Below are 26443 nucleotides of genomic sequence, written 5' to 3'. Positions count from 1 at the left end.
CTAGGGCCAGGTGGGTAATTCAAGAGAGTACTGTGAGTTTCTTTGGCTCCTGGTACCTTACTTTGTATATAAATATCTCGATATCATAACTATGAAGAGAGCAGAGAATTCACCCACTGAACAAAATCTTTGAGAACAGGTGCATCAAGGAATTATTTCATACACTCTGAGATGATAACTTCTGAGAGATAAAAGTAAGAAAGGGACCCTCAAGATAGCTCACCTGGGGGGGGTTCTGCTTTGCCATGTGCACAACCCAGGTTGAGCCTGACCCCACCCTCACTCTACTAGGGGGAGCTTCTGAACTGTGATTTCTCCCCCCCCTTCTGTTTCTCTCATTCTGTCCAGCAATGGCAACAACAATAAACAAATCTAGTTATTACTACATGTGAGACATTATGATATGACCACAGAAATGACAGGGATGGGATGGAGAAAGCAGACTTTCTCCTTATTTCCCACTCTTTTTCATTCTCTTTGACGATTGCCTGACCAATGAATTTTAGACAGCTATTCCACTCCATAATCACACAAGCCAGGTTCATGAAAACTGTCTGTCTGTCTGTCTGTCTGTCTGCCTGCGTGTGTAGAACTAGCTCTGTTTCTTGTGTAGATTCTGGTGGCTTTCTGGCAACAGCTGGTCTTCCTTGACTTGTACAACCATCATCTTTTCAAAAATACTGAATTAAGTTACTTCATAAAGGATAGAGAATTTTATAGGGAAAGTGAGAGATCATCTAGCACTCGTAGTACTAGGGATTGAACTCGGAGCTCTAGGCATGTAAGTCCTTAACCTACTACCTAATCTATCTCCCTGGCCACTTAAAGAACCATCTTGATTCCAACTTTTTTTTTTTTAAGTGACTTTTCTCCCTGTATGCATGTCTCTGTCCAAATTTTTCTCTTTTTATAAGGGTACCAGTCATATTGAATTAGCCCATCCTACCCAAGCATGACCTCATCTTTTTAATTACATCTGCAATGATCCCATTTCCAAAGACGGTTAGAATCTGAGACAGTGTGGGTTATGACTTACGGATTCCAGAGGAGGCGGGAGGTGAACCACAATTCAACTAACAGCATCATACAGTATAACATGGTAGTTATTTTTTTAAATGGAGATGTAGCATCTAACAAAATGACTTCCTAAACTCGGTTCTTACCATTATTACTTATTAGCAGTCACATTAATAACCCAAATTGGTTAAAGACTGCACTTTTTTTTTTTATTACTGTGGCTATGGAATTCAGCAATGAATACAGTTTAACTTTACCTTTCTACTGGCAGTCAGATTTGCTTCCAAGAACATGTACTCTGCAGTCTGAAGATTCCTCACACCAACAAAAGTTGCAAACGCATCTTTTTTAAAAAATATTTATTTATTCTCTTTTGTTGCCCTTATTGTTTTACTGTTGTATTCTTGTTGTCATTGTTGTTGGATAGGACAGAGAGAAATGGAGAGAGGAGGGGGAGAGACAGAGAGACACCTGCAGACCTGCTTCACTGCCTGTGAAGCGACCCCCCTGCAGGTGGGGAGCTGGGGGGCTCAAACTGAGATCCTTACTCTTGTCCTTGTACTTCGCATCATATGCGCTTAGCCCACTGTGCCTGGCTCCCTGCAAAAGCATCTTATGGGCCAACTTGACATAAAATTGCAACTAGTGCCTAGGAAAAACATATCTTTCAGCAGAAAGATCTAATTTTTTTTTTTAGCCCAGGACTCACCTAAGTTGTTGTAAATAAGATGTGTAGTTGGAATGAGGCTTACCCATGATAATTTTGATACCCGTAGATGCACTCAGTAATTCATTCCCATAGTAAGTAGCTCCAGCCCCTCTCTTCTACCCTAGTCCATTAGTATAATGACAAGGTCTATTTTCAGTGCTGTAGTCAATGCTTCCTGAGTCAAATATGGGGACTTAGGTAAGAGGGATGGTCAACTCCTCACCAGTGGCACTGTATAACAAGGCTCAACTCTACAAATGGTATGTAGTAAGTACATGAATTAGAGTATTTTCTAAAGCTCAGAATGGACTCCACTTAGATACATAAAAGTCCTAGCAGACTGGAAGACTAGTCCTCAGAGGAAGGGAAGAATTAAACAGCCAAAAAAGAAGTAGGAAAGGGAGAGGAGCAGGTAACTCTGAAGAGATAGCAAAAGGTGATGTGATTTCCCTAACTCTCAATGGCATTGAGCCAGCAAGTTTACTTCATAGTGTAATTAATAAACTAATATTACTTTATCACTCCACTATTTTATGAATGTTTCAGGAATTTCCAATCAGAAGAATGCAGCAAGGAAAGATGTTTCAGCCCAACTCTCTTATAACATTCAGTGTATGCTTGAGTATCTGCTAGGCATCCAAGACGCTACACCAGAGGAAACACTGAAGGAGTTCAGGAGTTTTCAGTATTCAAGAAACCAGTATCTGTGAGGACATAACCAGACATACAAAGAAGGTAACCTTTCAATTCACGCCAAAATCCAGATGGGCTTCTAAGAAAGCAAAAGAGTTTTAAAGATCACGTTTCAGGGGTTGGGCAGTAACACAGCGGGTTAAGTGCACATGACACAAAGTGCAAAGACTGGCATAAGGATCCCAGTTGGAGTCCCAGCTCTCCAACTGCTAGGGGAGTCACTTCACAAGTGGTGAAGCAGGTCTGTAGGTGTTTTTCTCTCCCCCTCTCTGTCTCCCCTCCTCTCTGGATTTCTTGTTTTTCTATCCAACAACAAAGACAACAATACTAATAACGACAACTATAAACAACAAGGGTAACAAAAAAGAATAAATAAATAAAATTTAAAAGATCACATTTCATGATCAGCAGAGTTCTCACTTTTGATTTTTATTATTTTGCTTTTGAAAATAAGCAGGAAATTGCTCAGCTAGAAAAAGAGTAGAAAAACTTTCTTTGCAAATTAAAGAACACATGTGAAACTCAGGTGTGTGGTGTTCCAGGGTGAGGGAAGGAGTGCAGGGCTCCTGCCTCTGTGGGGTCAAGAGCAGATGGGCATTGGAGACAAGTTCCAGAGGGGACCAGCAAGAAATGGCAGTGCTATGAGCTCAGTCCAAAAAACTAAGAGGGGACTTTCCAGTAGTTTGAGCAACACAATGACATGATCATATTTTCATTTCAGAACGTTTATTTTGGCAGAGTGTGGGAGATCATTGCAAGGAACAAGCTGGAGGAAATGAGACAAGTTGGGAGGCTAACCCAGTCATCCAGGTGAGGAATGTTGCCTGCTTAGGCTGAGAATATGGCCAAAGAAATAGAAAGAAGAGTGGATATGAGATGTTTAGGAAAAAAGAACCTCTAAGACTTAGTGACTATATGTGTGGGTTAAATAAAAGAAAAGAATGTACAATTATACCCAGATGTTCCACTTTGGTAAGTGAGAGTGATGATAATCCCACAAAAAAGAAGGGGAAAAGGAGGAAGGAAGGAAGGAAGGAAGGAAGGAAGGAAGGAAGGAAGGAAGGAAAGAAGGAAAGAAGGAAAAGGAAAGGGAAGGGAAAGGAAAGGGAATGAAGGAAGGAAAGAAGGAGGGAGGGAGGAAGGGTGAGGGAAGGAAGGAAGGAAGGAAGGAAGGAAGGAAGGAAGGAAGGAAAGAAGGAAAAGGAAAGGGAAGGGAAAGGAAAGGAAAGGAAAGGGAATGAAGGAAGGAAAGAAGGAGGGAGGGAGGAAGGGTGAAGGAAGGAAGGAAGGAAGGAAGGAAGGAAGGAAGGAAGGAAGGAAGGAAGGAAGGAAGGAAGGAAGGAGGAAGGCAAACAAGATAAGACTCTTTGCCAAGCCACCTCCCCTACAGAGGCCCATCAGGTCACCTCTCTACACTTCTCCATCCTCTGAAGTCCTTGGGGTGAGGATTCACTTAAGATTGATCCTGACTCTGTAGTGGTGGACTCATCACCCCGGAAATAATGGTTTAGGAACGGCTCCATAACTCAGGGCATCAGGATGTTGCTTTATTTTGCACCCATGACTACAAAAATAAATGGACACATGGGTGCACCAATACAGGTTTTCTTGGTTCACCCCTGGGATCTGTTTGTAGGATGGCTGAAGTCTATAATATAAGAACTCAAAAATGAAATGTTGGGGGGGGGTCGGGCAGTAGCGCAGCGGGTTAAGCGCACATGGCGCAAAGCGCAAGGACCGGCATAAGGATCCCGGTTCGACCCCCCGGCTCCCCACATGCAGGGAATCCCTTCACAGGTCGTGAAGCAGGTCTGTAGGTGTCTTTCTCTCCCCCTCTGTCTTTCCTTCCTCTCTCCATTTCCCTCTGTCCTATCCAACAACAACAACATCAACAATAACAATAATAACCACAATAACAAGGGCAACAAAAGGGGGGATGGACTCCAGGAGCAGTGAATTCATGGTGCAGGTACTGAGCCCCAGCAATAACCCTGGAGGCAAAAATAAAAATGGAAAACAAAAAGAAAAAAAAATGAAATGTTGGACTCAAGAAAGAGATGTCTGTGCTACCTGTACTTAACACACTAACTGACAAAGTGCTGAAGTCACTCACTGTGTCTCTGTCATGCATTTTGGAGAGTGGTTGGGAGAAGATGACATAAATCATATAACCTCCACTGTTATTTGATGCCTAGAAAAATGTACTATTGGGGCCAGGCATGGGTGGTAGCACAGTGGGTTAAGCACACATGGTGTGAAGCACAAGGACAGGTGTAAGGATCCGGGTTCGAGTCCCCAGCTCCCCACCTGTAGGAGGGGTTGCTTCACAAATGATGAAGCAGGCTGTGGGTATCTATCTTTCTCTCCTCCTCACTGTCTTCCTCTCCTCTCTCAATTTCTCTTTGTCCTATCCAACAACAGCAACAATAACAACAACAAGGACAACAAAATGGAAAAAATGGCCTCCAGGAGCAGTGATAACCCTGGATGAAAAAAAAAATTACTATTGATTGTACTCATTGTCTTCAGGCATGACCCCCTCTTACATATACAGTAGACTGGGTATGTGTGGAGCCAAGTTGGGACTGAGGACTAAATATGAGTACAGAGGAAAAACAGGACTCAGGGATCCAAATATTCTAGGAAAAGACAGGTACATAACATTGGAGTCTTGGTGTATGGTGGTAGCAAAAGTCCTAAGTTGGGAGTGAGCAAGTTTTGCAGATGCCTATCATGGGGGAGATGAGAAATTGAACCCATATGCAAACAACTGTGCTATAACCCATTAATCCCCAGCCCCAATAAAATGATAAAAGAAAAATAGATATATTGAGTTGTATTGCTCTTTTTTTTTTTTTGGCTAGTCAGACTTTTCCACTACAACCAAAACAAAGAACAATAACAAAAAAGAGAAATGTTTCCACCAGCCAGAAAAAATATATATACATTTGCAGTCTTTGAAACACCCTCTAAATGACAATAAAGAGTGAGTGAGAGCTACCAGTCCCTTGGTCCTCTTGCACAGAAAAAGAGTCTGTTCAGTGGTAAAGGATGGTGGGCTTTCATTATCATGACATATAGAAAAGCATACTGTGTAATGGCTCAATCTAAATGCTTCCTAATTCTTGTTTTTACATGGCAGTGGTAAACAATACCAGCCTATCCAGTCAAGCCCAGCACAAATTGAAGAAGCCACTGTCCCTGAAGATATCTGTAGCACCAAGAATGATGGAAAAAAAAAAAGTAAAATTCAAAGTATTGAAGTCAAAACTACAAAGAGATATAAAAGGCGAGACAGGCATTAGAAAACTCACGGCGGGGAGTTGAAAGCCAGAAAGAGGTGGATGAAAATCTATTACAACAAAATAATAAAGTCTTTTTTTTTAAGTTTAAGGGGAAAATCATCTTGTTTTGTGAAAAGATGGCGAGACATCTTCATTGATCTTTTTAAGAGACAACAACAACAAAAAAATTGGCTGTCAACTGAATAAAAGAAATGAAGTTCCATTAATACAATCTGTCAAAAGACAACTTAGATAAATTGATCAATGTAGTACAAATCATTTCTAACCTTTCCCCCTATTTGGAGAGGATGTTTTTTTTTTTTTTTCAAGAGAGTAAACAACATACATCATCAACTTCAAGTGCTTTTTGGATGGCTTTTCCAGCAATAATGGAAATGGAGAATTTCTGGAAATAAGCATGTAATGCTTCCTTTTTTTTTTTTTAATCACTATTGGTCTGAAGAATATCAATACATTTAGGGACATTTGGACATGATTTTCTTAACAATATCCTCTGGTTTTTCTTTAGACCACTGTTTAGAAAATATTAATGTATAAGTTCTCATGAATCCATGACAGGATCTAGTGCCCACCACTGAAACGACTGGCAACTTTAACACACACACACACACACAAACACACACACACACACACACAAACACACACATACACACACACACATTTACATTGTCTGTAGATCTTTGTATTGTGAAACTTTTCTAAGAAGTCAGCTACCTTGTCAATAATTTTTCTTCTCAAATGGAAGACAGAACAAAAGAAAAAGAAATATTTTCTTTGTTCTCCCACTTTCCCATCAAACCAATAAAGCAGACCCATCTATTCTCAACTAACCAGCTTTATCAGCTGAAACTGACTGAAACCCTACTCCTGAGAGTGTAAAAAGGTGTTCTTTAAGGGCTTTCCCCTAGGTACCTCATGGCAAGGAGATGCAGCTCAGAACTACAGTGAGAACTGCAACATCCACCATCCCCTCAGTAAGAACTATTCTGATCTAATCGCTAACCAAGAGTCATATTTGGGATCGGAGGATAGTTACCTAAAAATTAGTCAGGCAGGCATAGTGGCATGATGGATCATCTGCTCTGTTTAACACCTTTGGACAAGGACTTGAACTACTTGTTCAAAACATGAGAGAAAAGAGAGAAGCAAAAATGTAAAAAAAAAAAAAAAAACTCATACATAAAACAGGGGGAAAAAGTGATATACAAAGTTTTTCAGTTGTAAGAAATGCATTCCAAGGAAGGATGGCAAGTCAACCTCTACAAAGAAAGTCACTTTCTGGACTGGGAAGATAGCAGAATAGTTCTGCAAAAGATTCTCATGTCTCTATAGAGCCTATATTTCCCCCAATCCTGGAACCTCTAGGGTGGGGCTCACTTACCTGCATGCTTCTCTCAATTCATACCAAATGATATTACATCCACCTATTCCAACCTAATCAACGCAACAAGTACCACCTCAGCATGCTTCACTTCAGACTGTGTCCATAGACTTCAGGTGTGGGATGTCAACCTTTCACCCTCATTACTTGGGTGAGACCTTTCCTTTCATAGTATACTCTAATTCCATTCCAGGAGGTTCACTTCCTAACAAAGTCCCAAAACCTAGATATAGACCAGGTCCCATGAGATAGAGCATATGTTCACATGTATCCATAAATTAGGGCAAAATAAATACCTGAAAGCAAAAATACACAATAGTCTGTAGTGAGTCAGTATAAAGTTCATAATGAAATAGTGTTTACTTAGACTTAGATACCCTCTTCACCTACTTCCTATTAAAGTTCTCTCACTCACTCCAAAGCTAACCTTATCAAAGCAAGGACTGCAAAAGCTGAATAAGGGCAAGAGACTGGCATACCTTAATGATGACTCTTTAGTCACTATCAGGCCACCCCATCAGATGGGGCCCCAGTCAGGGAGTCCTGAGATTCCCAAACAGACATGATGGGCCTAGACCTCAAATAAATCCCTCTCTCCATTGTTATCAGTCATCTCTATCAGGAACAACATAGAACCTTGCCCTCAACTTGGATCAACAAAGGTTTCCTTTATATATATATATACATATACATAAAGATTCTCATGTCTTCAGGGTCCTAGGTCCCAGGTTCAATTCCCAGCACAATATAGGGCAAAGTTGAATAGTACTCTGGTATCTCTCTCTCTTGAATAGCATATATATATATATATATATATATATATATATATATATATTTTTTTTTTTTCACTTCTACTTGGCACATCTTTGGAAGGACATCATTGTCCAAGATAAAGTTTGAGCAGTGTTTGCACCTGACAACATATTTTTTGTGCTGCTTAAGACAGTAAACCTCTCAAACTAGTCTCCCACCTGCACCCACATACAGAAGCCCGCTATGAATGAGTTAGTGTATTGGTTTCCCTCTACAGAGCTCCAGGAAACAGTTGTAGACAAGTTTGTCATTCCTCCTCCCTCTGGAAAATGGGAATAATAGACCATTTTAATTCAACCTCCACGTGGAAAGCATTATACTAAACACATTTTGCTCAGTGAATCCCAACCAACCAGTGTGACAGGATAAATACTACAGTTTCAAAGTGCCCTGATTTCTTTCTTTCTCTTTCTTTCTTTTTCTCTTTCTCCTTCTCCTTCTCTTTCTCTTTCTCTTCCTGTCTCTCGTCTCGTCTCTCGTTTCTCGCCTCTTTTTCTTTCTCTCTCTCTTTTCTCTCCTCTCCTCTCCTCTCCTCTCCTTTCCTCTCCTCCTCCTCCTCTTCCTCCTCCTCCTCCTCCTCCTCCTCCTCCTCCTCCTCCTCCTCCTCCTCCTCTTCTTCTTCTTCTTCTTCTTCTTCTTCTTCTTCTTCTTCTTCTTCTTCTCTCTCTCTCTCTCTCTCTCTCTCTCTCTCTCTCTCTCTCTCTCCAGATTATGGGGGGATGTTCTGCCCTAGCTAACATTAGGATCCTGCTTAGCAAGTCACAACTCAGGCACTGTCAGAGCCTCTCTCCCCTGCCCCAGCCACCTGAAGGGGTTCACAGCACTGTGGCATTGTGAAGGTATTTCCTTCTGCACAGAACTGTCTAGCCTAACAGATGTTCATACAGTTACTTTCTGGGGAAGCACATGCTCCACTGCTTGAGATTGGTTTTAGATCTTGTTATATAATATAACAAAGCATTTCCACCACAAATGGAGGTATGAAACTTTCTGTGATAGTTCCATTTCCTACAGTATATGTGTGCCTGGGGTACTTTACAGACTAAATACAGGCACCTGCCATTTCTCAGGCAAACTGGCAGCTCCTCTGAGACACAGTGTGAGTCAAAACTGAGTCTGCAAAAATCCAGGTTTAATGGCTGTGTGTTTCACATAGCCAAGGGTAACTTCAATATAGAGGTACCTAATCCCAATAGGTTCTTCAGAGAAAACAAGGAATAATTATTTATCAAATGCATACACTGCCCACACCCTGTATATAGAAATTTCACAGCTTCTAGACCAAACTTTTCATTCAGATAGAAAGACACAATAGAGGGGCCAGGTGGTAGTACAGTGGGTTAAGCACACATGGTGTGAAGCTCAAGGACCAGTTTAAGGATTCCAGTTCAAGCCCTTGCCCCTCATCTGGGGGGCTAGGTGGTAGGGGTAAGGATGGGGGGGTGGGGTCACTTCGTAAGTGGTGAAGCAGGTCTGCAGGTATCTATCTTTCTCTCCTCTTTCTTACCCTCCTCTATCAATTTCTCTCTGTCCTATCCAATGACAACAATAACAAGGGCAACAAAATGGAGAAAACAGCCACAGGAGCAGTGGATTTATAGTGCTGGAACTAAGCCCTAGGGATAACCCTGGAGACAGGAAAAAAAAAAAAGACATGATAGATAAGATAGATTAGATAGACAGACAGACAGACAGACAGACAGACAGACAAGCTACAATACCAGGACTAAGCCCAATGCCATAGCACTTCCCATCCTGTTCCAGAATATGAGGTGAATTATGACTTAAGGCCCAGTTGAATAATTCTTATATATGTATTATAGAATGGAACTCTGGAGGTTGGCAGTGGATGAAGCTTTGGACTCTCAAACACAGTTCCCAAGTTCAACCCAGGGCATCCCATGTGCCAGGATTGGGTACAAAGATGGTTTAGTAGTGAGCTATAGCTGCCTTCTGTGTGCCAGAGTGATGCTCCAATTCTTGGTTCTTTCTCTCTCACCATCTGAGTAACAAATATATATATTGCCCTCCAGGGTTATCACTGAGGCTCAGTGCCAGCACTATGAATCCATTGCTACTGGCAGCCACTTACTTTCCATTTTATTGGAGAGAAGAGAGGGAGATAGCGAGAGGGAACAAGAGAGAGGCCCGCAAACCGGCTTCACTGATTATGAAGCTTCCCCCCTGTAGGTGACCAGTGAGGGCTCCAACTAGGATCCTAGTGTGGTTCCTTACACTCCTGCCTGGCTCCTGAAAATTAAATCTTTAAAGACACTTTTAAAAGTTATAGAAAGAAAGCTATTCTCTGTTTCCACATGCTCATCAGATCTAGAATTTTACAAACTCTGGGATTATTCTAAACATGCACAAGATATGTTTTAAAACATTGTTATGTCCAACATATGGGCAGGAATGTGATTTAGTTTACAAATTCATAGCCTAAATTAGACTCTAACCTAAAGAGTATACACACTGGTGGGTAGCAGAGTTCCAAAACTACATGCAAATTTTCAGACATATTGCAATAGTTATATTCTGCTCAAACGTGACTTTCTCTTATAATGCAAAACCATCAGGCATTTATATATATATATTTATTGAATGATTTGTATATAATTTGTTTAATAATATGTCAATATGCTATACATATACAGATATATTAAAAGAGAATATTCAAATTCTAATTAAAGTAATGGGTGAATGTACTATATTTACTGCAGTATATCATATATCATATATCAATCATATACACATGATTAAGGGTGTATACCTACATATCCATACCTACACCTGTGTCTACATCTCTATATAGATCCCATGGATAAAACATCTCCATGTTTTTCATTAGGATTTTTTCAATTTTTCCTAATAAACGTACTTTGTGCAAGTCAATTTCTTAATTTTATTTCCAGAACATTCATAGTAACTGTATATAAATCAAAACCCCCTCGTAAGGCTTATATTATTAGTGCTATAGTGCTAGTAATAACGAAGAGAAGAGAGATCACTGGTTTTTTTTTTTAATGTTTACTATCTTTATTTATTGGATAGAGACAGCCAGAAATCAAGAGGGTAGAAGAATATTGAGAGGGAGAGAGACAGAGAGATACCTACAGGATTGCTTCACCACTCTCAAAGCTTTCCCCCGGCAAGTGGGGACTTAGGGCTTGAACCTGGGTCCTTATGCATTGTAACATGTGATCAACCAGGTGCACCACCACCCGGTCCCAAAGTTTGGTTTGTAAGCTGAAAGGTGCTCAGATATTTCTACACTAAGCCACCTTTGCTACTTCATGGTACCTGCAAGTCCCTGAGTTTTTAAAATAAACTCACAGTAGCTACAACACAACATACTGACTAAATTAATATCCTTATGTATCCTTTGTAATAAACACCTATTACCAAAGGCAACGTGTGTGTGTGTGTGTGTGTGTGTGTGTACGTGTGTGTGTGTCTGTGTGTGTGTGTCTTTCTCAGAATCTCAAAGAATCTGATAATATATCTTGCCATTTCCTACAGAGAATTATCCCCAAACATCTATGTTGCTTTGTTCAAGATGAGGTTTCTATTCTACCTACAAATGAATTTGCTTTGTTCAGGTTGTCTAGAGTTAACTTATGGTCCCCTGACTCTCGCTGTAGAAGGTGTTTTGTTTAATTTCATAGAGAATCCAGTTATTATGTAAATATAAACATAGCATAATTGCCACAGAGAAGTGAGACTTGCAAAGAACTGGCGGCGTTTTTGGAGTTAAGGGAACCGGCGATTTACGGGAGTCCCTCAGGCGTGATTGATACTCACAGTTCACAAAAGTGTTTTTTCACCATTTCCACCAAAGCAACATTATTGTTTTCATTGTGAGATGAACTAATTTGATGCATGTCAAGGAAGAAAGTCTGCTTTGGGTAGAAATGTATCACGATTCCATTTCCTTTCCTTCTCAAACTTATTAAAGAAAGGAAACTTCCATCGTTACTTAAAACGCATCTCCTTATAACATTCCTGGCAGATGTTTATGTAGAGCAAATGCTGGCTCTCTCTTGGCAAGATACAGAAGTGGCATTTCTTGAGGGTACTAGTTGAAAACATTAGTCTTAGGCATCATGTCTTTAAACATCTGCAAAAGCAAAATCATTGCCATTACTCTGCTAACATGAAGAAAAGGGAAAATGCAGCCCTTCATTTTTAAAAGGCTCTTCAACAGAGTGACAAACAAATAACAATTTAAAGAACAAAAGGTCCTACATTGTTTCTCCTTCAACAGAACTTCTGTGTCCTCTGAACTCTGAAATTCAAGCACTGTCTTCTTTAAACATTAATTCCTTCTTTGATTAATGAGAGAGAAGCCAGCCAGCATAAATGTATATTTTATTTCTATTTTCTCAGTAAATTCCCAATTTATGACTTTCTTTTTCATCTATAGGTACACTATTATTTTCAAAAAAGCTAAGTTATAGCAAAATCAATATATTTCCAGATTGACTGAGGGAAGTGTGTGCCATATCTACTGCATTTTTTCTTCATTCCTTGAAAATTCTAATTAATTTACTGTTGGAGAAAAAATTTTATTTAGTATTTGTTTACTGAAGATTTGTGATCATTTCTTTATAAATTTTTGGTCATGTCTTTCTGTGGTTTTATGTTTATAAGATGTTAGAATTCACAGCCCCTTCCTTACACACTTCCCCCTCCGCCCCCCATCTTGCAAGTAGGGTGTGGCATCTTGAACCAGGGTCCTCCCACATAGTAATATGAGTACTCTACTACATGCACCACTGCCAGGCCCCTCCTTATCTTTTTTAGCTTCTAGAAGCTGTCTCTATCATCTCCCAACATAGCAAAAGCTTCATTTCAAATCTTTCTTATGAAGTCACCCTAGTTCTGACTTTTGTTTTCCCATTTTCACCTACTTAAGAACTTTTTTTATTACACTGGGTCCTGGAAGCAAGTCCAGATTTATTATTATTTTTCAGTGCCAGAGCATGAACCCAGGCCCTCACATATGCAAACTACTGCTGGGCAACCTTCCAGACCCAATGTTAAAAAATAAGGGGGGGGAGGGTGAGGGGCTGGGGAGGGGAGTGGTAGGAAGGGAGAGATTGGGAGAGGAGGAACAGGGAGAGAGACACCACAGATCTAATCCACCCTCCATGGCACTCCCTGCCCCCAGATCCATCCATGGTGCTCCCATGCTGTGCCAAAAGTCAAAAGTCACACCTGAGGCCTCTTGCTTGACAAGGTATGTATTCTTCCAGGTGACCTATCTCCCACATTTCCCAGGTCTGATCCAGGATAATCTATTTTGAAACTCAGTCGGTGTGTAATCTAATCCTGGTTCCTTCTCCTGACTTAATTCCCTTTTGTCCAGGTAAAGTAACATGTCCTCAGTTCTTGGAGATTAGGATATAGTCATTAGGGTGGCAGGGAGGAAGGGAGGCCATTAGTCTGCCACTTAGGCATGGACAGAGTCAAGTATTCAGACAGCAGCCATTAAGTACAAGAGAGAAAACATGGAAGACCATATGTGAAAGGCATATAAGGAGAAAAACCCTGAGGTAACTGCATTGCCATGAGGGAAGCAAGCCAGAAAGTTGACTTTATACAAATGGAGTTTTCAGCTCTCTTACGCCACTGGAAACTTATGAACTTCTAGATTAATCCGCAGTGCTGCTTTGGGGTTCATGTTACCCACCATTCCCCAGCTCCTCTGCCACATGCAAATTTTACAAATACTGTTACAAAGGGACAGGCTCAAAGGTCTCACATGACTGGAAGATGGACATCTTGGGAAAGGTGAGAGACTGAATTGATGGCAGACCCTAGCTGATGATTTGTAAAATAACCTTTATTTGTAAAATAAAAGGTTTATTTGCAAAATAAACCTTTGTTTTGTAAAACAGCAATACCCATAGCACCTTGAATCTCCAAAATCTTGAGAATGAAAAGCAAATAGACAATATAGGGTCTAGTTAGGAATTTAAAGGGGAAAAAAGATTCTTATTTACTGCATTAGTAACGAAGGGTGGGGAAACAGCACTATCTGGTGATATATTTATGCCTGAAGTAAAAGTGAAATGTAACCGGAGAGATAGAGGTGAACCAAATATGTAGCTATTTAAAATGGGTCCTGAGGCTTAGTTTCCATGGGCATGAGTTTTCCTTGTTAACTGAGCCTTGGACTATCTTATACTTGAATTTGGCTGATGATGATTCACCACCACTCCTTACCAACCTCAGCCCCTTCTAACTTCCTATCTATGACCACATCCACAGCTCTCACTATTGACTATGTTAACATGGGAAAAGGGGAGAGGTTACGGTCTCAGAATGAAGGAATAGCTTAAGGACTGAACCAGCTCTACAGTGAACATTATAAGGACTTGACTCTACTCATGTCAACTTTAGGACAGTCATTTTTTAGTAGTTCAAGATAGAGATATACAGCTTTACTCCCTTCTTAGTGATAGTTGTATGCAAATTCAAGTTTCCCCTGTTAGCACTATTATTTTTAGATGTCTTTGGAAAGCATAACAAAATGAAACAAGGAAAACTCTGGCTTCACCTCATCCATCCAATTCTTTGCTCATCCCCTCATATTGTGTTCCTCATTTTCACTTTCCTCTTTCCACAGATGGACATCAGGGATGGTTCCAGAGAGTGAGATGCTCATGGATGAAGGCAAGGTGTCAAGGTGTACAAATGTACAAAACCGTGTGTGTGTGTGTGTGTGTGTGTGTGTGTGTGTGTGTGTGTGTGTGTACACATGCTCAATATCCTCCAGAGAGAGGGTTTTGGTAGGAACTTCCCCTGCTGCATTATTTCTTCCCACTCTGGGTAACAAGGACCCACTGTTCATGCCTGGTCGACACTGTTAAAGATGGAGGCCAGCCCACCTAGATGGGACTCCTCCACATGATCTCAGAGGGTGGCCCAGTTTTCTTCAACAGGGGCAGCTCCACACAGAAAACTGACACCCCCTTCCTGGGAGGAGGGGTGGAGAGCATTTTTTGGAGAACAAATGTGCTTTTCAAAGGTGCAAAGGTCTGGCAGGGGAGAACATAGCAGGTCAGTAGAGGGTGATATGGAAAACAATGTATTTTTCCTTCCCTGTCAGTCACTTGGCCCTGAGGTTTCTCACCCCTTCCATCAATGGCATTAATTGTTCCAGGCAGACCAGCAAATGCCATCTAGGACAAAGAAGTCATTGCTTAGATTGAAATTCACACTAACTTTTTTTTTTTTATGCCCATGTTCTTACAATAAGGCCTAGCTTTGTTGGGTGAATAAAAGATTACTAAATAAAAAAAGAAGTCCTTTTAAATATTCCTAGATCCCTAGCAGAACCTGGGGGTCTGATCACAGAAGTTTACTCTAAGTCTTAGAAAACTAGGGGAAGTCCCTGGAAAACGGAACATGAAAGACTCCTGAGGAAGGAGAAACTGGGAATTGTTAAGAGGGTGTGAGTCTAATATTCAGATGTCATTTAGTTCTTTCAGTGAATAGCGAACCTTTGTCCCAGATGATAGGTTTGAAATCGGTGAGGATAAGACAATAGAAATGCCAGACATGATGCAAGCCCAAACCAGAAGTAGTAGGTAGTCTACATCCTGTTTGGAGCTGTGGACTCTACCACTGTCCTTGTATACTCTCTGAACAAAGCTTAAGGAGTCCTTAAACTAGGACAGGTAGTGGGAAATGGAGTCAGAGGGCTGTGGCATGGGGCAGATGAGGGGCAGACACAAAACATGGGAATTGTTAGCAAGGTGGAATACCACAGTCTCCCAGTGAATACAAGGGAAGAAACTTTTTATTTATTATTTTTTTAGGGGTGGGGGTTCATGTGAACTCACATCCACATGCAACTAAATATTTATCTGGTAGTAATATAGCCATGCCTGAGGCCAAAGGGAGAGGCTAGTGCTGAAGAAAAAAAAAAAAAAAGAATCAGGTCATTATGTTATCAAATGTCAAGTTTCCTTCATGCTAGCAGTTTGAAAGCCAGTTCTCAAAAAAAGAGCAGAAAACAGCTAAATTTTCAGGAGCTAGGAACCTGAGAGGATAGCAGAGTCATGCCTCTAAACTTTCTCTCCTGGGGCTAGGTGGTGGTGCACGCATTACAGTGCAAAAGCACCCAGGTTCAAGCCCCTGGTCCCCACCTGCAGGCGGAAGCTTCATGAGTGGTGAAGCAGGGCTGCAAGTCTCTCTCTCTCTCCTCTCTCTCTCTCCCTCTCCCTCTCCCTCTCCCTCTCCCTCTCCCTCTCCCTCTCCTTCTCCCTCTCCCTCTCTCTCTACTATCCTTATCTCGTTCTCCTGCTTCCCTCTCAATTTCTCCATGTCTCTATCCAATAATAAATAAATAAATTTTTTTTTAAAAAAAACTCTCACTCTCAGGCTGGAGTTTGAGGGTTGTCTAGGAGGTTGCCTAGGACAAAAACTACTTGAAATTGAAAAGGGAATCCTGGAGAAACCTAAGAAGTGACAGAAAGCTTCATGGGCCTGTGAGGGTTAAAGGAATAGTCACTGGGCCATCTCTGCTCTCTGTCACCAGTGATGCTGCATGGCTCATATACATGGCTTGCAGTGTGAGACTTGTATCTGCAGGTCCTCCTGCTGGGCTAGTCTACTTCCTGTTTAGAACTGTGGACATGGCCATTGCTCTTGTAGTGGGGCTGAGGGAGACACTCATTGATCGGGTCTCTACTTTCTTCCTGCAGATGGCTCCTGGCAATTAGTGAAAACATTTTTCCTTTTTCTAATTTATTTTTATTCATGATGTAATATTGATTTACAAAATCATAAGATAAGAGGGATATAGTTCCCACCACCAGAGTTTTGTGTTCCATCCCCTCCATCAGAAACTATATTAGTTCTCCCAAGGTCACAGATATGAGCTGATTCTATAGTGTGCGTGTGCGTGTGCGTGTGTGTGCGTGTGTGTGTGTGTGTGTGCGTGTGTGTGTGTGTGTGTGCTTGCCCATTTTTTCAATGGTCCTGCTTTCACTTCTTCTCTAAGTTACCCCATTTCTTTTTTTCCTCTTCTCTATCAGAAAAGAGAAATAATTCCTGCCTTCCTCTGGTGTTTTCTAGATTGGCTTCCCTATCAATGATGGTATAAAAACTAGATTCCTGGTGACAAATGCTTCAGTTCCTGGTGGAATTGCACTCAGAGGCCTTTGGTTTTCTTCCCCTGTCACTTTTTTTTACCTCTGGGAGTATGGGCCAACATTCTTTTTGGGGTGAAGAAGGTGGGAGTTTCAGCTTCTGTAACTGCTTCTCTACTGGACATGGGTGTTGGCAGTTCCTTCCAGACCCCCAACATAAAACACTCTTTTTCTGTTTTTATAATATAGTTTCAATATAAATTTGGAATTATTGTAAGAGATCAATCTTGTGTGCAAGTCTCCTTTATTTTCCCTTAATTTTTTATTGGATAGGAAAGAGAGAGATTGAGAGGGGAGAGGGAGGCAGAGAGAAGGAGAGAAAGATAGACATCTGCAGACCTGCTTCACCACTTATGGGTGAAGCAAGAACCAACTCAGGCCTTTCGCTTGGTGATACGTGTGCTTAACAAGGTGCACGCCACTGTCCAACCCCCTAAAACATCATTTGTCTAGTATTTAAAGCTAAGTAGAAAGAAGATGGAAGAACCAAACATAAAGACTCAGATGACGCCTATTGTGGCAAAGTAGGACTAGCTAGGAAATCCCAAATGAAGTTCATGGTTACTGCACGGTGTTTAAGTTAGAGTGAAAAATGCAAAAGGTGTCTCGCTAGCTCAATTAGCATCACAGACCCAGGCAAGTGACATGTGGCAAGTGGACGACAGCCTGCATTCTCTGATCTGTGTCACCTGAGAAAACAGGGAATGCTCAGACGCAGGAATCTGTTGTTCAACCTCCAGTGTTCCTTAAGGTCAGACACAGAGGACAGGACTCAACTGGTTAGAAAGCAGCAGCTGGAGGATTGCCTGTGTCCGAATCTGAGAGCCAGTGGGAGTCCCTGGGGATGGCACGCAGACTCAGGTGGTCTTTGAGCAGCCCATCTTGAAGGAGAGACTCCGTGGACAGGAAAAAAAAAAAGAGTCTGGAAAGGAAACTATAAAAAGACTGATCAGATGAGTGGGTGGGGAAGCAACAGAGGGAGATGTCAGAGAATGAGGCTTTTTCATCCTCCTCTTTTTTTTTTTTTTTTCTACCGGAGTCACTATTCCATTATCAATTTCCTGGCTGAATTTCCTCAAAAGTGAAAATGTTCCCTTTTCTGTATAGACGACTTTTATACAGACTTGTGTTTTTAAGGGTATTCCATTGAGTGTGTGTGTGGGGAGGGGGAATAAAAGCATTTTATTAAAAGCAGTAATTTGTTACAGCTCTAAATGATCTCTTAGAGTTTCTCACACCCAGTGTCTTCCTGATAGAGGAGGTCCAGGAGTGAATTAGGCGGCTGGAAGTCCTCCCCAACAAACAAAGGCAGAGAGCATAATGCACCCACCAAGCTAGCTAATGTGAATGCAGAGCTTCTGGGATGCCTTTGCTAATTAGCCTGCTGCTGTTCTGCACCTCTCACCTTGCTTTGTTTCTTTGGGAGGTTTGTTCCAGGAAATGAAAAAAAAAAAAACATTATATGTATGTAAGAATAATAGGTTACTTGCAAAAAAAAAAAAAAAGAGAGAGAGAGAGAAGAGTTTTCTTTCTTTCTTCCTTTCTTTTTTTCTGAGGCTCAAGACAGAACACCTAGCTCTGTGCGGGCAAGAATGAGATAAAAGCGTGCTGAGATACTCAGCGAGGTGACAATCATTCTCTGAACCCTGCAGAAGGTCTCTGGTGGTCGGTCTCTCTCTCTCTCTCTCTCTCTCTCTCTCTCTCTCTCTCTCTCTCTCTCTCTCTCGGCTAACCATGACCTAAAGGAGGAAATGAAGGCCCTGGTCCCCAACCTGCAGCCGCCTGCACACCTGGGTTTGCACAACACCTGATCACGTGGTGGGAGGGGAGGAAGGTGGGGGCGGCAGGCTGCATGTCCCTAAATCCCCACTCTTCCAGACATCTGGGAAAGACCTTGGAAGCCCACCAATGCCTCCAATCTGTCGGCATTGAAAAGCTGTTAGGCATTTCACAGCTGACAGCGGTGCATCTCATTACTGAATTATTAAACGGAAGGCCCCTGCCTAAAAAAAAAAAAAAAAAATCCTGTCACTCACACAGATAAATTCATGGGCAACTCGGAGGTGCGATGAGGTCACCTCTCTTCTGCAGACAAATCTGAAGGGCTTAAACTCAGGTGGAGAAGGAAACTTAATTGCCTCCAGTACCTGCTTGAAGCCCAAGCTGGGATGTTAAGGCCATGTGAGTTTTTACTGTTCTGGTATCAGTTGAGGTGAGCCACAGGCTCCCTGCGCTGCCAGTTTGCATTTTTGTTGCAGGTACAAAGGCTGCTTTTTGAATTTACACCGTCACCCACCAGAAATCAGACCTGAGGCTTCAGGAGAGAGGGAGGGAAGGTGGCGGGGAAGTTGGGGGGGGGATGGTGGGAGCTGGGCTAAAGGGTCAAAAACAATGGAATAACTATCTAAGACTTTTCTGCTTGCAACTTTGGAACCAGACTAAGGAGAGCACCTTCAGTCTCAGGACTTGCTCAGAGTTCATTCTTGGACGATGCTTAAAAATAAATGGGGACAGCAAAATAGCTCACTGGATAGTGTGTGGCTTTGCCATGTGCATGATCCAGGTTTGAGCCCAGCCCCCACTGCATTGAGGGAAGTTTCAGTGCTGTGGTCTCTCCTCTCTCTCTCTCTCTCCTTCTCTGTCTCTATTAAAAAATACTTGTTTTCCATTTCATCTTTGTAGCATATCAGTGAGCTAAATACCATCATTTGTTCCACTTTTGAAAAGGAAATAACTGGGTTTCGGGCATCTTGGGTAATTTCATGGTTATAACAACATGACTAAAGGGAGTGATTTATATATGTATTTATAACTTGATACATACAGGATGTATAATTATATGTGATATCAAAAGCTATGGGTCATATTATATAGTCTATTATAATTTTTTAAATATTTCATTTGTTTCATTTTAATGAAGAGACAGAGATACTAGAGCGCTGCTCAGCTCTGACTTATGGTGGTACTAGGATTGAACCTGGGACCTCTGAGCCTCAGGTATGAAAGCCTTTTGCATAACCATTATGCTACCTCCTCATCCAGTCTTTTATAATTAGAAGCTTATTACTATATATAATAAAGTGTAAAACAATAAAATATGTGCATAGAATATCTATAGAGACTTGATATATTATGTATCCAGATACTTAAAGATATCCACTTGTTCAAAAGAGCATCCGGCCATCTCGTCCATTTGAAAGAAAGTCAACTCAGACCTTACATTTGGAATGGTACAAAATCCTTGATCTAGTTTTCTGACCTTCTACAGACTAGCTATGTGGTATTTGTACCTCAGTTTTTTTTTCTTTTTCTTTTTCTCTTTCTTCCTCTCTCTCTCTCTCTCTCTCTGGAATAGTAACAGATCTGAAAACCTTGTAGTTGTCAATTCATGGAACTGGAATGTGAACCATGGCTCTCCCAGCACGGGAAATGGTGCAGTGGCCAGAGCTCCGGCTTCTCTCTGTATCTCACGAAGTGAATGAAATGTTTATTTACAAACAAGTACACTGTGTGTCTCTAATCATCACTTCAATGGACAATTTATCAACCCCTTTATTGGGGGTCTTCCACGTGGTCTTATTTTTCTCTTCATTCGGAGCACCTGCACATGAAAGGTCCTTCATCATTTCATATTGCATGGGCTTTGACTATTGTCCAGAGCCTTGCCAATCATGATAAAATGGCAAAAGTCGGGAGTTGCGCAGCAGGTTAAGTGTAGGTGGCACTAAGCACAAGGACAAGCATAAGGATTCCGGTTCAAGCCCCCAGCTCCCCACCTGCAGGTGAGTCTCCTCACAAGCGGTGAAGCAGGTCTGTAGGTGTCTTTCTCTCCCCCTCTCTGTCTTCCCTTCCTCTCTCCATTTCTCTCTGTCCTATCCAACAACAACATTAATAATAACTACAACAATAAAACAACAAGGACAACAAAAGGAAAGAAAGAAAGAAAGAAAGAAAGAAAGAAAGAAAGAAAGAAAGAAAGAAAAAAGAAAGAAAAAAATCCAAAAAGTGGCAAAACTCTACAGACTATTATAGACCTGTATGTAAGGTAGTTTCCTATAGAAAGCAAAGATCTAAACTCAGCAACTAAAAATAAATAAATAAAAAGTATTTCCTTCCTCTGTAACTACAGCAAAATGTACAATGGCATTCTGAGGATAACTTAAAGGCCAGAACCCTACAAGCATGTGAAAAATGTTAGCATCACATTTTTAGGCTTATTAGAAACAGTCTAAATAATTGCACCAGTCAAATGATGGTGGCTTTTGATTCATGTCCAGAAGGAAGGCCATGACCCTACATACCACAGCCCTGCCTGGCACAAGTGATTGACAAGAAGAGGAAATAGATTGATACCATTCACATGGGAATCACAGCTTGCTACACGTATAAGCAAAGACACATTAGTTGGATTTTATGGGGAAAGTTAGTTGTGTTCTGATTGAAATTTCTTTGTTCCCAAAGTTGGTTAATTATGAATTATTTATATGTGTGTGATAAAGACAACTGTCCACCATAATAAAAATGTGGTCCTTTTGCTTTTTACATTTGTGTTTAAATCCTTACTGGTGTGTCCTTTCTTTTTTTTTTCATCTATCTGTTGGACATTAGTTTCTAAATGGACAGGGATCATTTTCTCAACAGCTATACAGGAAATTATTATATATTGAGTTTCTAGATAATTATTTTTTAATTAATTTATGACCATAAAGAAAACAGAAAGTTCCACTGCAATGGAAATTCTATGAAGGAATAAATGTTCACATATTTCTGCAACAATGAACATTCATGTTCTGTGCTGAATCTGCATCTCTCCTTTGGCCCAGCAGTGGGCCAATGGCCCAGCATGAGAAAAAAAAAGTTACTCTCATATCAAGGGGGTTGGGGGTGGTATTCAGAGGCAGGTGATATGCTTCTCAGATTAAACCCCATGATTTATGGACAGATAAAATGATCCACAAGAAGATAAGAGCTAATTTATCAGCAAGGTCCATTTTGCTTCCAGATGTGGTCCAGATGGCATTTGGATGCTATTTTTGTTTTAAGGAAGAAGTCACCACCCTCAATTACATCAGACTCATGGGGCAAGCTTTAAACAACTCATCACACCTCTGATGATGGGGTGGGGCCCAGATATCAGTATTTTATACAGCTTCCAGGTGATTCTAATGTCAACTAATGCTGAAAGCCATTACTAGGTCATAATCATTTAAACATCCAGACTAACACCATACATAGATTATATATACTTGATGCTCATTACCATTGTCTTTAGACTTTGAATAACAAAAATGATAGTGAAATAATTCAGTTATTCATGTTATATATTTATTAGCTCCATTAACAATGCAACATGAGAGATTATTTTGCCATGAACTGTACAATCTGAATGCACTTTCACTTCAAATCTTTTTTGAATACTGAAAAAAAAAACCCTGATCATATTCATATCCCCCTTTTTAAAAAAAAATACTTTCGTGACGTTGGGCGGTACCGCAGCGGGTTAAGTGCAGGCAGCACGAAGCAGAAGCTTTCAGGATCCCGGTTCAAGCCCCCAGCTCCCCACCTGTAGGGGAATTGCTTCACAAGCAGTGAAGCTGGTCTGCAGGTGTCTCTCTTTCTCTCTCTCTCTGTCTTCCTTTCCTCTCTCCATTTCTCTCTGTCCTATCGAACAACAATGATATCAATTACAACAATAAAACAACAAGGGCAACAAAAGGGAATAAATAAATAAATAAATAAATTAGAAAAAAATACTTTCATCTTGGAGGTCAGGCAATGGTGCACACAATAGAGCGTACGTGCTGCAATGCTCAGGGACTTGGGTTTAAGCCCTCATTCCCCACCTGCATAATCAGTGGAACAGTGCTGCAGGTGTTTCTCTTTCTCCCTCTCTACCTCCCCATCCCTCTCAATTTCTCTCCACTTCTATCCAATCAATCATTCAAAAAAATATTTTAAAAGATTTTAATTTAACATGTTCTCATTCTACAGGAGAGAGAACCCTTCAAGGATCCACCAGATATAGTATATGATTCTATTCACTTTATTAAATAATAATTTAGAGTTTCAAGTTCCAGAATAGTGTTCATATGACCAAAGAATTCACAGCCAGTGGGAAGAGCAGTTGTCTGGCTCACGGTGGGTGTGACTTACTAGGTGAGGTGCAAGGTGCGATCAGAAAGCGTCCAGAGAACAACGTGCGCTACAATAGGAAGGGTCTTTTCGTCTGTTGATATAGATCACATCCTCAGAGAGTTCTGCCCTGACCCTTTGATATAGAACCCAAAATTCACACCCTTTGCTCCCTTGCATTATATTACTTTAGGAAGTTTAGTACTCTTTTCAAAAATGAATTTAATGTACCTGTTACGTGTATAAGATTTTTTTTTAATTCAGAGAGAGAGAAGTGCTATTGACCTCTGATATGTGGTGGTACCAGGGATTAAATCTGGGGCTTCGGGTATGTAAGTCCCCTGCTCTACCTCTGAGTCATCTCCTTCCCTTCTTACTCTGAACATGATATTTCATCTTTATTTCTCTTCTAGAAGGTAAAGTGTTTTTAATATATAGGTGAAGAGTGAGAGTGTGGAGTGGCATGACTGTTGTTTTTTGGCACTAATATTATCTTTCCCAGGAGGAGTACGGGAATATATATGGAGAGAGAGACATGAGGAATAATGTAGACAGAGAGATGGAGATGAGAGACAGAAGGCAAGACACCATAGCACCTTTCTCTAGTTGCACGGCTATGAACTGGAAACCTAGGTCTTATGCACGACAAAGCTACAGCACTATCCAGGAAAGTCCTCTCGTTACTACCCAGGAAGTAATTGATGTTTCATGTTTCAGAGGTTAATAACTGTGGTCAGAAGGTGGCCCAGTGAATAAAACACTGGACTCTCAAGTGTGAAGTTCCAAGATCAATTCCCAACAACGCAGCACCACGATAATGTTCTGATTCTCACATCAAAGGTCTCACTTATACGCGGGACTTGATAAAAAGGGACAGGGAGCGAGAACATGAAATGAAACATGGACTGGGCTTGGTGTAGTGATCAAAGCAAAGGACTGAGGGGAAAGGGGGGAAGGGGAAGGAGGGATGGAAAAAAATTGTGGGGCCCTGATGCAAAGTGAAATTGTACTCATAGATCAGTGATTATGTTGTCAAGCATTAACACTGTCAATTAAAAAGGAAATACATTTTAGAAAGTGAAAGGTTGGGAACCCAGTATAATGGTTCTGCAAAAGACTTTCATGCCTGAGGCTCCAAGGTCCCAGGTTAAATCCCCAGCACCACCATAAGCCAGACCTGAGCAGTGTTCTGGTTTATCTCTGTCTGCGTTTATCTTTCTCTCTGTAGCTCTCACTCTCTCATTAAAAGAAATAAATGAAATATTTTTTTTAAAAAAAGGAAAAAGGAAAAAATAAAATTGAAAGGAAAAAATTCCTGATTCCCTTTCTCTTTGCAGCTATCTTTCTCATTGATAAACAAATAAAATATTTTCTTTTAAAAAAATTTTGCTAGTGGGTACAGCTCTGTGCACCCAATTGTAAAGTCTCTATGGCCCCCTGCCCTCCTCTCATTCTGATAACCACCATCATTTTCACAAAGTCTAGGGAAGTTTGGTCGTAATTTTCTTTATCCTTATTTGTTTGTTTGTTGGGGTTTTGGCATTTGTTTAATTATCTACGTTCTACACATAAGTGAAATCTTCCTGTAGCTAGCTCCTTTTCACCTCCACAACAGGATATGGGTCTACACCCCTGAAATCCAACAATTCTGGAAAGCAGTGTTAGATTACTTGTCACAACAACAACAAAAATTAATAGTTGAATGAAGGACAAGGACTCTTTCAATTATCAGTCATGAGGGTGACTTGGAAGAAAGGATGGCTACTTGGCTGCTGGTGCCAGGAATTGACAGCTGTGTGGTGACAGCATTTTAAATGGCTCCAGGTGTGACACCAAGGCACTAGAGCAGCCAGGACAGGGCAGGGGTCCCCCTGTGCCTGCCACAGGCGATTACAGTAATTTGGGAGCTGAGCCGAAGAAGATGGGGTCTACTGAAGCACAAATCTAAAGGGATAGGAAAAGCCTTTGAAAAGGACCATGGGGGCTAAGGATTCCTTTGTCCTATTTGTGGAGAGGGCAGAGGAGAGCCAGCTGGACTCAATTAAGTCGGCAAAAGGTCTCCAAGGTTAGAGGCGAGAAAAAGGGAACAGGTACACACTGACCCCTGCGCCAACTCTAACACAAACCAGCCTGGCCCCAGAATGTGTTGTTGATTTGCATGTTTCCAGGAGAAGGCAGCCCATGTGGCCGTTTTAATCAAGCCATGTTATGGGAAGAGCATCATTCCGTATCAACTGTGAACCTCATCAAAGGCCCTCAGAAAAGACTAGTGTCATAAACAGGGGACCTCAATCCCCACCAGGTCCATCAAAGTGCAGGCTACACATCTTAAGCCAATGACCCCTTTTTCTGCTTTCCATCATCTCCCAAACCTATGGCTGCATTCTCTCCTCCTTTCTGCATATATGTCTTTCTCATCAGCCTGATATATTCCTTCTGCCCATGGCAAGGATCTCACCTTGAGCCTGTGAAATAATAGCTCACATGGATAGCCTGCTCCCTTGCTATATGCATGACCTAGGTGTAAGCCTGAGTCCACTGTATGGAAGGAAGCTTCAGTGCCCTGGTCTCTCTCACTTTCTGTCTCTACCTAAAAAAAAAAAAAAAAAAACCAGGGGCCAGGTAGTGGCACACGTGGTTAAGTGCACATAGCACCATCCATGCTCAAGGACTCAAGTTTCAACCCCCACTCTCCACTCTCCGCCTACAGAGGGGAGACTTCATGAGCAGTGAAGCAGGTCTGCAGCGCTCGCTCTCTCTCTCTCTCTCTCTCTCTCCCTCTCCCCCTCTCTCTCTATCCCTCTCTCTCTAGGGGAGCTCCACGAATGGTAGAGTGGTGCCTTGGTTTCCCAATCAAAGAAAGAAAGAGAAAAAGGAAGGAAGGAAGGAAAAAAGAAAGAAAGAAAGAAAGAAAGAAAGAAAGAAAGAAAGAAAGAAAGAAAGAAAGAAAGAAAGAAAGAAAGAAAGGGAAGTCAGATAAAGTCTATAAAGTTCAGGCTGGTCGGTGGTACACCTTGTTGAGCATAAGACCCATGTTAGAGCACCTACCCCCACCTGCAGGGGGCCGCTTCTCAAGTGGTAAAGCAGGTCTGCAGCTGCCTATCTTTCTCTCCCTCTCTCTATCTCCCTATCCTCTGTCAATTTTTCTCTGTTCTATCTAATAAAAATCAGAAAGAAGGGGGGTGGTGGTGGCCAATGGGAGTGGTGGATTCGTACTGTCAGCACCAAGTCC

The sequence above is a fragment of the Erinaceus europaeus genome, chromosome 20 (genome assembly GCF_950295315.1).
Source record: "Erinaceus europaeus chromosome 20, mEriEur2.1, whole genome shotgun sequence".
NCBI lineage: Eukaryota > Metazoa > Chordata > Mammalia > Eulipotyphla > Erinaceidae > Erinaceus > Erinaceus europaeus.
Note: the sequence above shows the minus strand (reverse complement) of the source record.